The sequence below is a fragment of the Phascolarctos cinereus genome, unplaced genomic scaffold (assembly GCF_003287225.1).
Source record: "Phascolarctos cinereus isolate Bilbo 61053 unplaced genomic scaffold, phaCin_HiC Scaffold_4;HRSCAF=312, whole genome shotgun sequence".
NCBI lineage: Eukaryota > Metazoa > Chordata > Mammalia > Diprotodontia > Phascolarctidae > Phascolarctos > Phascolarctos cinereus.
Genome location: NW_027555847.1, coordinates 390,278,675 through 390,291,589, shown reverse-complemented (window position 1 = coordinate 390,291,589; position 12,915 = coordinate 390,278,675). Strand labels below are relative to the sequence as shown.

The 12,915-nt window shown below is 41.2% G+C and overlaps 1 protein-coding gene across 21 annotated transcripts in view; it reads right to left on the bottom strand.

Moving 5' to 3' along the window:
* Positions 1 to 12,915, bottom strand: part of CELF4 (CUGBP Elav-like family member 4) — a 583,999-nt gene that overhangs the window by 155,372 nt on the left and 415,712 nt on the right. The window lies entirely within an intron of this gene.

Genomic DNA, 12,915 nt, shown 5'->3' with positions numbered 1-12,915 from the left:
GATATGCTTCCATAGACACACAGAGATCCACCCATGTGGAAAGCCAGTTGCTTGCGTATGCATACACATATCTACACAGACACAAACACACTTGTGTTTCAAATATATCCTTGCTCATAGGGTTGGTGGCTGTAGTTTCATTATTTCAGGAACTGCTTCTTCTAAGACCTCAGTGACAGATTTATGTTTCCCACCACATGGGCTTTCCACCTTCCCCTGCCTTGCAATAAGCTGTCCCTCCCACATTATGTCATTATCAAGAGCTTAAATAACAATTTTCCTTCTGAAGGCAAGAGACCATTGAGCAGCTCCCAAGTATCACATCCTTCTCTCCTTCTTCCCTTTCCAATGGCCTCTCTGACTCAGAAATTGAATACATTTGAATAGCGTATCTAGGCAGCTATGCTCAGTGAGTGATTAGAGCAGAGGTTCCCAAACTTATTTGGCCTACTGCCCCCTTTTTAAAAAAAAATTACTCAGCAACCCCTGGAAATCTGCTTTCTTTAACCCTTTAACAGTTTTTTTTTGAAATATGCATCATTTCAAAAAATATAAAATTTATTTTTAAAATGACACATCTTAAATAATTTATTGTAAATTTGTGGGGTTTTTTCCTATATTGAAATTTTGATGATTCAATGTTGCAACACATAACCGTAGAGTGTCATATTGTAAACAAGTCACTACACACATACATTCCTGCCAATGCATGCTGGACTTCCCGACAATGCACAACATGCTTGCCTGCCAACACCTGCTTCTTAAGACCTATCAGTGGACTTGACCACTAATCAGTTATAACTTGCATTTTGTGTGTTTATTTGGAAAATAATGAAATCATGACAACTTTAACTTTGTTACACAACAGATGAGACATGTATGAACAGTTTTCAAAATTTTCTTCTCTTCTTTTTGGTTTGTTTTTGCTAGGCAATTGGGGTTAAGTGACTTGCCCAAGGTCACATGGCTAGTAAGTATCGAGTGTCTGGTCTGAGACTGGATTTGAACTCAGGTTCTCCTGACTCCAGGGTCAGTGCTTTATCCACTTCACCACCTACCTGCCCCTTCTCTCCTTTTCTTATGCTTCCACTGCCTCCTTATTTTTATTCAATGCCCCCCCAATTGTCCCTGAGGCTATTACCACACCCCCTCCCCAGATCATTCCAACGCCTCCCAGGGGACAGTGTCATCCACTTTGGGAACCTATGGATTAGAGGCTTAAGGAGTCCCAGGTCACAGAATTAATACCCACATGAGTCACTTGGTTTGAAAGAGACAAACACCATTCTTTAGCCACAGTCTGACTTCTTAACGTCAGCCACAACAACAGTCACAGACTGGTCATTCTGATTTTGGTGACACAGTCACCCTGAGCTTCATCACAGATTGACTGTGTGATCCAGCCATAGATTGACTCCTAACCCTGACCAGAGACTGACCACAGCAGACTGCTACTCAAAGTGCCTACAAACTACCTCTTGCCCCATTCTTCCATTTTACCTAGATGTGCCTGTCATTTGGAACAGTGAGGATGATTCTGTGCAGCCCATACCCACTGCTGGAGGCATATTTCGGAGAGTATCCTGCTGATGGTGGGTCAAGAGAAGCATGTCTCTGTGAGGCAGTCCATTCACTCTGCTGTGCAAGGTGATAAGTACCTTGGGAGTAATCCTCTGAGCTGATTCCCTACAAGTGTCCACTCCTCCTTGGTGATCTGGTGAAATGACGTGCTCTGAATTCTGAACAACATGGGAAATTTATAGGAACTGATGCAGTTAAAAAAAAGACATAAAACTAGGAATATAATAGGCAAAGTGACTATAGTCATGTAAACAACACTGATAGCTGAACTCTGATTAATTGTAATGACCAGCCTCAGTCCCAAATAACAGATGATGAATCCCGCCTCCCCACCCTCCTCCCTTGGCAGAGAAGTGGGAGATGTGGGGGTCATGTGTCATATACACCATTAGATAAGGTCTCTATATTGGTTAGTTTTGCGGAACTACTTCTTTGCTACAGATTTATCTGGATCACTTTAGATTCGTCAGATGTCCCAAGGTAGCATGAGTCACCATTCCCTGCCCTGCTGTACAGAGGCAGTTCCATATGGAGTTAAGGGGGGGCTGAGACTACCCAAGTTAAGTGTTGCAGTATTGTTAGTAAATATATTTTCTATGCTATGGCTAATAAACATCTTTTTTATTAAATTAAATATATATATATGTATATGTATATATATGGAAATGACTGGGGAAACAACAAGAATCAGTAAAATTTAGAAATAAGATGGTCAGATTAGACAATCTTTAAGGTTGATTTTGGGATGAAACTGGGACTGACCATTTTAAGATAGGCTCTATGCTTGGAAAGCTTGTAGTTTGATTGAGAACACAAGATTCATGGACATGAAATTATCATAAGGAGAATAGTACAGGAGGAGAGTGTGAGATCCTGTGTGAGAAATTCTGAGTTAGCAAGAATTGCCAATGTCTGTTCCCAGGATATACATACACTGACCCAATGTAGGGACAATAGGACACTATGGCTCACTCTGGAAGGGTCTAGGTCAAGAATACCTAAAAGTTGACAGATATTTCTAAGTTTCCTTCAGCTCAGAGATTGTGTAGGGAAAAAAAGCCCCAAAGGTAATTAGGAAGTAAAGTATTCCTAGCAACTTAGTGCAATGGAAATAACACTAAACTCAGGAGCCATGGGACCTGAGGTCAAGACCCGAATTGGCCACTTCTCATATGTGCGATTTTGGATAGGTCACTTAACTACTCTAGACCAGTATGTTCATCTGAAAACTCAGGGAATTGGACTAGATATAAGATCCTTTCCCATTTTAGATGTAGTATTCCATGAGGACTTAAGACTTGTGGTGAGGATTTGAAATCAAAGCATGGGCTGAATCCAGAGAATGAGAAATTTGGAGGAGTTAGAGGGGAAGATTTGGGGAAGAAGACCATCATCTTCAGGCTGCATACATTTTGATAGACCCTAGTACTTGATGAGGTGATTCTAGGGAGATGTTATGGGGATGGAGGTTCAGAAGCCTGGGCATGGTAGGAATATTAGGATTTGAGCATAAACTTAGCAAGGTTAGGTTGAATGATCATTTTATATCTTTTAAGCTAGCAGAGATGCTAAAATATGGAAGATACTATTGGAGAGGATGAGGGAAGACAGGTGTACTAATTCGCTTTTGGTAGAGCTGTGAATTGGTTTGACAACTGGAAAACAATTGGGAATTATTCAAGAAAAGTTATAGAATTGTTTATATCCATTGACCTAGATGTTTGTTTATACTCTGACTTAAGAGATCTTGCTACTGGAATTATATCCCAAGTCAGTTATTGACAGCAAGAAAACATCCATATATACAAAAGTGTCCATAGCAGCATAATTTTTGATAACAAGAAGTTGAAAACAAAAAAATATGTCCATTGATTGAGGGAATGACTGAACAAATTATGGTATATGTATATAATGGAATACTAACACTCCATAAGGAATGATGAATAAAAAGAATTCAGGGGGAAAATGGGAAGATTTGTATGAAGTGATGCAGAAAGAAAGCAGAGCCAAAAGAACAATATACACAATGACTTCCACAATGTAAATTAGGTTATTATGGAGACAAAGCAAACTGGTTAACGGCAACAGTCAATACTAGTACTATACTGCCAAAGTTAAAGGCTGAATCCCTCCTTTCTGTTAGCAATAGATAAACTGACTTTATAAAGGGGTTTGTTTGGGAAGTATCTGTTATCTCAAAACAAAATGTCAATACATATTTTTTAATTAACAGAAAAACAAACAAAAAAATCCAAAAAGAATTAGCAAGATTAGAACCTAAAATCGTTCAGTTGGATCCCTGGGCAGATATTTTTATTGGCACTCTGGGTATATTTATACCTTATAAATTTAGGCATTGTTACTCTACTTTCCCTGGAACAAATGCATTCCAGAGTTTATCTTAGCTATAGTGGTATGGGGTGGGGGGAGAAGCAGGGCTTGGGTGGGAGGTAGGGAAAAATTGGCTTTGGCGAAAAGTAAATGCTTGAAGTTCAAAACATTTAGTATATTGCATGACTTTTGGGGTATGGAAAACAATTTCACAAGAGCAGGGCTTAGCTCACAAGAAGTCAAATTATCTGGCCAAAGGACATTAAGTTTAATACTGGCTAAGGCAATGGGCATGACCCAAAGCAAGTTCCTGCTTTTTAGTGGGTCTAAATGTGATTGATCTTTGTATTTAGTAATGCCCAGAGCAAGTCAATTGATCAATTAATCACCCAGCATTCAACAAATACCTACTATGTGCCTGGAACTGTGCTAAGCACTGGGAATATAGACATTTTAAAAATATAACTGCTATCAAGAAGTTTGCATTCTGTTGGGGAGATAAGTACCCATATGCAAGTACCCATATATCCATATGTAGGATATACATAAAAAGAATAAATACGTAACAAATGCAAGGTAGTTTGAAAGGAATGGTACCAGGAATTGGAGGAACCAAAAAAGGATGCATGCTGAAGGAGGTGCTTGAGCTTTGTCCTGAAGGAAAAGAAAGATTCTGTGAGTTCTCTGACTTCCTGCCTGTGTAACACTCCATCCCTGTGGCTTCTTCCTCTGATTAGCTGGCTTCTCCCATTGCTGCTATTTTAAGGAAATAGCCTAGGCCACCTATTGGTTAGAGGTGAGGGGGGATAACAAAGAGGAGTGAGGCAGAGCCATTAAGGCACATATGGACAAAGTGAAAGAAAGAAAGAAAGAAAGAAAGAAAGAAAGAAAGAAAGAAAGAAAGAAAGAAAGAAAGAAAGAAAGAAAGAAAGAAAGAACAGAAAGAGAAAGAAAGAAAGAAAGAGAAAGAAAGAAACAGAAAGAGAAAGAAAGAAAGAAAAGAAGAAAGAAAGAGAGAAAGAAAGAAAGAAAGAAAGAGAAAGAAAGAAGAAAGAGAAAGAAAGAAAGAAAGAAAGAGAGAAAGAAAGAAAGAAAGAAAGAAAGAAAGAAAGAAAGAAAGAAAGAAAGAAAGAAGGAAGGAAAGAGTAAAGCTAGGTACTAGTCAGATAAAGAGTGAAGGAATCTCTTAAGGGAAGAATTTGATGTAAGCATAAACTTATGTATGTTTAAGCTACTCAACCAAATAGAAAAATGGGACAGGGGAACAAAAGGGAGTCCAAGACAGAGTCCAGGCCAGGATCTGGATTAGATGCAAGCTACCCCTTGAAAAGATTTTGCCAAGCATAGATATATGATATTAATCTCGTATTATGATATATTAAGTGGTAGATACCTTGAACTATCTGATGGTGTGTTAAGAAAGGAAAAAAGAAAAAAAAACCCTTCAAGTAGGAGGGAGTGGAATCTTATTCATGGTGATGTTCTGTCTTTCTACCTGGGGTCTTTCCTTCATCTGTCCCTAATCAAAGCCCTCCAGACCCAACTTCTCTGGGAAATCTTTTTTTTAATTTTTGTTTCGCTATTTTTTTATGCTCTTAAAGAAAAATCATTGTCATTTCTCAATAAATGCTTTTGCCCCGCTCCTACCTCCTGTTCCTTCCTCTGTAAAAAATAAGATTTAAGTAAATCAAAGCTAGGAAGCTGGTTCTGAAAGCATGGCATAGTGGAAAGTGGCCCTGCACCTGAGAATGAGAAGATCTGAGTCTGAGTCCAATCTTAAACCCACTGGGTGATCCTGAGCTTGGAACTGCAATCTCAGAGACTTCTTTTTCTCATCCACAAAACAGGGATAACACTTGATCTATCTAGATTACAGTGTTGTCATGAGCAAAGAGCTTTGCAAACTGTCAAAGGTTATATAAATTTGAATTGTTAACTCCATCATACTTTTTCTCTGTCCTATAATATTTTCTGCTTGAACCATATACTCTAGCCCTTGGTCATACCTTGCCTTATGTTGGTATCTAATTGCTTAATGTATATGTACATATGTGTATATACATGTATATATGTGTGTGTATTTATAGATTTGTTTTCCTGTTTTCCCCAAAGTGCCTGGGAGCTCCCTGAAGGCAGGAAATATATATTCTCATTTTGAAACAGATTAACAGGCTCAGGGGAAAAAAATAGACAAAGAAGCATTGAAAAAGAAATGTCTTCCTGTCTTTTTCTTCCTCCCTCTGTGTCTCTATCTTGTTTTCTCTGTGTCTCTGTGCTGTCCCACACTGAGAAAAGAGTGAAACAAGAAGTCACACAACAGAAGTGATTAATAAGTAAATGGTGGATTTAATATTCCTGGTGATGTTCCCATTTGACAATCCCTTGGCAGAGCCAGAGAAAAATGCCATGGGTGGGAATCCAAGCAACCAAAAAGAGACTATCTGGATGTGAAAGATACCAGTTATAGGGAGAGACATGGAGAGGATGCAGAAAGAGAAAAGTTTGAATTCCTTTGCTTCATTTATGGTGTCCCTTTGAGTCTCTGCTGCTACCATCCATTGAAGGGAGGATCTGGGAGGCACCTCAAGGTGGGCAGGCCCTTGGTGGGAAAAAGGGAGTGATGAGAGAATTTGGGGAAGGGGTCTGATATACCATGCCATTCCTGGTTTCCTCCTTCCTAGCTCCCTTAGGAGGCCTTGGCTGACAGGTCCTGGCTGTCTTTGCTCTGCCAGACCTTCTGAGTTCTCCGGTATGGTTGGTCCTTGTCATTGTCATTTCTTCACCCCAGCTCACCCTCCTTTCCTGGAATACCCACAAAAAGATATTCCTTCCTCTCTGCTAAACCACATTTCCTCTGTGCCTCTCTAAAAAAATTAAAACAAAAAACCATCAGTCTCTTGGACCTCTTCCAAGCCACCCAGATTTCTCCACTCCTACTTCTAGTTCCTCTGGCAAATGCCATTAGCCTTTGATCCTACAAACTCATAAAATGTGAAGCTGGAATGGATCTTAGAAGTCATCTTGTCCAACTCCTTCATTTTACAGATGAGACAACTGAGTTCCAGAGAGATGAAGTGACTTACAGGGTCACAGAGTCTGCTGGTAACTAGTGGAACAAGAAGTCAGGCCCAGATCCTTTAACTTTAAAGCTAGTTTTCTTCTTTCTATCATTTCTTTCTTTCTTCCTTTCTTCCTTCCTTCCTTTCTTTCTCTCTTTCTTTCTTTCTTTCTTTCTTTCCTTCTTTCTTCCATCCTTCCTTTTCTACCTTCTTTTTTCTATCCCTCTTTCTTTATTCCATCCTTTCCTTCCTTCCTTCCTTCCTTCCTTCCTTCCTTTCCTTCCTTCCTTCCTTCTTTCTTTCTTTTCTTCTGTACCTATTGATTCATTCATCTATTCATCATCTATCTATCCAACCATCTATCTATCTATCTATCTATCTATCTATCTATCTATCTATCTATCTACCTTAACACTATCTTGTCCAGGATAGAAGTACAGCAGCTTCCATGGCAACTTTGACCTGTTCCATTTTGGACTTGGGATGGTTCACCTCTCCCTAGGCAACCTGAAGGACACCACCCTACACACACCCTTTTATCACTACCACTCCCAGAAGTTCACTATATTGACTTTGGCTTTAATCCTACTGTAGTCCAGAGCTCCTGAACTTAATCTATGCAGTAGCCCCAGTTTCCAATGGGCATGCCTATGCCCTGTCCAAAGTTCTCTTCCATATCTCCACAACCACTTAGCACTGGCCTTGGTCTGGAAGCCATTGGCTATAGCTAGAGTTACATTTGAACCATTTTTGTCATTTATTTGTATGAATATTGTATGTGTATCCCATTTCCCTTTCCAAATTCCAGAATTCAGTGCCCATCTCTCGGAAGACACAAATTCCAGGAGTGGAATCTTCTCTATGGTAGAATGTGGGAGAACTCCTTATGTACTGAATCCTTCTTTCTCCCCATCACTTGGGTCTCAAATCTTGGTTCTCTTTCTTCTGCCTGCATGACACTCAGGCTCTGCATTCCCTGCCTCTAATTGGCTAGTTCCTCCCAGAACCTCCATTTTACAGAAAAAGGCCAGACTAGCCATGCCTTCATTCCTCTCCAGGCTCCACTTCTATCTCCCCAGAGTCTGGAGACTCTGTGTGGCCCTCTAGGTCCTCAAGTGCAGCCCTTCGACTGAATCCAGACTTCACAGAACAAATCCTCTTAATAAAAGGAATTGTTCTGTAAAACTTGGACTCAGTCAAAAGGCCACACTCAAGGACCTAGAAGGACGCATGTGGCCTTGAGGCCACAGGTTCCCCACCCCAGCTCCACACTTTCTCTTCCATTCTCTGGGCCTGATACCTTCTCTCCTTCCATATCCCACATCAGCTTCTTTATATGTGTTGCCTATCAACCATTAGAATATAAGCTCCTTGAGGGTAGAGACTGTCGTTCTTTCAGGTTATGTTTGTATTTCCAGAACAAATACTGTGTAAGCACTCAAAAAAGGTTTCTTTCTTTTTGGACAAAATACTTAACTTCTCCAGACTTGTTCCTCCTCTCTCCCTTTTCAGCTGTAAATCTATGATCATCAGACCCTAGGGAGGGAGAGAGTTGGGGGCAGGGTCGGAGAGTTGGGGGGTAGGAAGACCAAGGGAAGCCCAGCTCTTAAGTGCCAGGCTTCCTCCTGCACTGAGGAAGATCCAACAATGGAATTGTTGGATCAAAGCAAAGTGGATTTAGATCTGAAAAGGATATTAGAAACCATCCAGTCTGAGACCAGAGAAGTTAAATGATTTGGCCAAAAGTGCATCAGTACAAAGTAGCAGGGCTGGGATTTGAACCCAGGTCCTCTGATTCTTAATCCAGTGTTGTTTCCACTACATCACACTTCCTGAGTTCAGAAGTTGAATTGCTACAATCTGTGTAGCTTTGGCCTTACTCTTTCTGGACCTGTTTTTTCATCCTCACCCAGTCAATTGGGGGTTAGATTAGATCAGAGCTTCTTAGCTTGCGGCCTACAAACTTGTTACACACACACACACACACACACACACACACACACACACACAAACACACACACACACTCACATTCGGACAACTACTTCAAGATGATTGCTTTCCTTGTTATCCTATGCATTGTATTTTATACATTTAAAAACATTATTCAGAAAAGAGGTCCATTGGCTAATTCACTGCCAATTCACTGCTTCTAGGATCTAAAATATAAAATCCCATATAAAATCCTCTGTTCCCTGTTCAAAGCCCTTCATGCATTGCCTCTACTCCCCCTTCTCCAACTTTTTTAATAAACTATATTCCTTTCCCGTCCTCTCCCCTCCCCCCTCCTCCTACCTCACCCCACCCTGTACTGTGCAATACAGCTGCACAGGTCTCTTGGCTGTTCCTCTAACAAGAAAATGCATCTCCTGACCCCAGGCATTTTCACTGGCCATCATTAATGCCTTGAATTCTCTCCCTCCTCCTTCACATCCTGTGTTTCCTGGCTTCTTTCAAGTCTCACCTAAAATCCCACCTTCTATAGGAAACCTTTCCCAAGCCCCCTCAAATCTAGAGTCTTCCTTCTGTTGGTTATCTCCAATTTATCCTGTACATAGCTTGTTTGTACATATTTTTTTGCATGTTGTCTCCCCCGTTAGATTGAGTTCCTTGAGATCAGGGATTGTCTTTTAGCTTTCTTTGTATCTCTATGGCTTAGCACTGTCCCTGGAATATGAATAGTCACTTAACAAATGTTTATTGACGGACTGGCTAACTTTTATCCAGAATGCCCGCAAAGATTGCTAAACCTGAAAAATCTGTCCTCAGACATTTACTAGCTGTATGACCTTGGGCAAGTCATTTAACATCTGACTGCTTCCATTCCTTCATTGTTAAAATGAAGATATTACTAGCACCTTCTTTCCAGGGTTGTGGTGAGGATAGAATGAGATCTCATTTGTAAAGCAGTTTGCAAACCTAAAAGCACTATATAAATGCTAGCTATCATCAATCATCATCATCATCATCATCATCATCATCATCATCATTACTGTCATTATTGTATCAGTTCAGATCCCTTGTCCTTCAGCTAGAATACCTAGAAATGGAACTTGGTGGGAAGTCCAAGAGGTGGTGCTAAGTATGGAACTGACAAAGAAAGGGAGAGAAGAAAATAACTGCTCCATCCAGGGGGGTGCTGGTAAATGCTCTCTGAAAATAAATGTACAGTATCAAGTTTAATTTGCTAGGTGGGCCTGGAGTAAGTTCAAATCTGGTCTCAGACATTTACTATCTGTGTGACCCTAGGCACTTAACCCTGTTTGCCTCAGTTTCCTCATCTATGAAATGAGCTGGAGAAGGGATGGCAAAGCACTCTAGTATCTTTATCAAGAAAACCACAAATGGGGTCACGACTGAACAACAACAACATTAACATCTTCTCAATCTCTTTCTTAAGTATAGACAATCAACAAAATAATAAGCAATTGGCTCCGGACCTGATAGGAGAGCAACTAGTACAATTGCTATTACCCCTGTTCTATAGATGAAGGAACTGAGACCTATCCAGGGTATGTGGTTTGCTCATGGTCATATAACTAGGAAGTGATGGAGCCAGGATTTGAAATGAGATCTTCTGACTAAATCTAGCACTCTTTCAACTGCATAGTATAACCATTAAGAGCCAGGGATTTGTCCTAGATCCTACTTAGCGGGAATGGTGATAAAACTGAGGGTTAAGAACAGCTGGGGAGTCAGACTACCACATCAGCCACAGAGACTGTTCAGAGGCAAGAACAGAAGTTACCAGATGGGGAGTCACATGGGGTTAAACAGAAGATCTCAGTGCCTTTGTAAGCTACAGAATGCCTTTGTACCCTGTCTTCTTTCATTCTACTTTAATTCTTTAGTAAAGCTTTTTGTCTCCCTGGTGTGTTGGTAAATGCCATGGCACCAAAGCAATGGTGGTGATATTGGTGGAAGGGGCGGGCTGGTTCAGGTTTAAGCAGTAGTAGTAGAGACAGAAGGAAGAAACTTCTGGGGAATGGGTCGTGAGGCAGAAACTCTTTTCACCTGAAATGGAGAGATGCGGTTGAAAGTCTTGGATTTGGAGCCAAGAGACCCAACCTAATCTAAGCCCTTAACACTTAGGAGTTATATGAAATAGGAATAAAAATAGCATCTTTATTTATCTACATCCTAGGGTTACCATAGGGAGAACATTTTGTGAAACTTAAAGAATTAGAGAAATACTAACCCTTATTTATTCTTGGTTTTTCAGGGACACTTTTTTCTCCCCAGAAACACTGTCTCCCTCCTCATATGTTCCCTACAATGTCATCTCAGTTTCCTCAACTATAAAATGGGGATAATAACAGCACCTGTATCTCAGGGTTGTTGTGAAGATCAAATGACATTATATTTGTAAAGCACTTAGCACAGTGCCTGGCACATAGGAGATGCTATATAAATGCCAACTCTTATGGTCACCATTTAGCACCACAAAATGAAGTTAGAGAGAAGGTATTCAAAACGGATTTGCTGATGAATAGAACTGGATTGAATCCACAAAGCATCCCTTCCTTAGCTTCTCTACCCTTCTCTAACTCCCCCCCTCCATTACTGGATACCACCCTCAGGGTCCTGAAAGTAAAGAACAGCAAACAGGGCCCCATTTTTCATGTCCCGTTTAGGCTGGAGTTCGGGGAGCATTCACAGGCATAGCGGCTGTCAGACGGGCGCCGAGCTAGATGGAGCGATGAAATACGGCCCAGTGCTTTCTCAATTCTCGGCAGAAATGAAGTGTCAGAGCTCAGCGAGGTATATTTCTCCATTCAGTGTGGGCCAGGGTACATGAGACTCAGTGCTGAATTGAGAATTTTTTCACTCAGTCTGAAAGTTTCCTGCCTTTCTGTCCCAGTCCTGAACACCCACAACCTTGCAGTCATCCTTATTCTTCCTTTAGTGAAATTCATTTTGGACAGTCAGAGACAGAGAGGCAAGAATCAAAGACAAAGAGACCTAGAGAAAGATTGTGACAATGGGATATACAATGAAAAACAGGAAAGAGATAGGACAGATAGGAAGGGACAAAGAGAGAAGGAGAAGAGAGGGAGAAGGGAAAAGGGGAGAGGGAAAGACAGAAAGGGAGGAGAAGGGGGAGAAGGAAAGGGTGGGGAGAAAAGACAGAGAGAGAGAGACAGAGAGAGAGAGAGAGAGCAGACAGACAGAGAGAGACAGAGAGAGAGAGAGAGAGAGAGAGAGAGAGAGAGAGAGAGAGAGAGAGAGAGAGAGAGAGAGAGAGCGCTGAAGACAAAGAAACAGTTAATTTCCTGCAGCTCCTGCTATGACTGCCTCTCTGGTCACCTCCCTACCTTTTGTAAGAGAGTCAGAGCATCCTTAAGACAGCTGCATAAAGTTCCACCCCCTGTCTATTGGCAAGGCAATCCCTGAAAGACTCCCTATGGGTGAATGGCTCCTCTTAAAGCTGGTTAACATCCATGACAGCTTCTTGTCCCCCTCACTTTCTACATTGTCTTTTCTTTCCCTCCTCTTCTTTGCTCCTGCCTTCTCTTATTGGCTGTGGGCCCCTTCCTGTTACTCGTCTCCTACTCCTAAAGTGTTCATTCCTTTTGTCCTAATTCAGGCTTGGAGCCAGTCCCCAAGAAGGGTCAGGACCTCTGGAGTTCTATGCTCTTTGATCTGGGGCATATTGGTGAGGAGGTTTTTTTGGGGGGCCGGGAATCTGCCCCACTTGTTATCTTCCAAATAAAGAGAAAATATTTAAACATCTGCATGTGGGGTCAGCCCTGAGATAAGGGAAGGTTTAAGGAAGGCCATGGTCACTCTCAGCCTCAAAACTCCTAATCTCTCTTAAATGATTATTTGGTATTCTGTACTCTAGGGATGTTTCCAAATCCTTCTTGATTCTGTTTTTGTTCCCAGCCTAAGGACCCCCCCCCCTTGGGGGATACCTTTTCCCACCATGATCACTCCTCCTGGGAG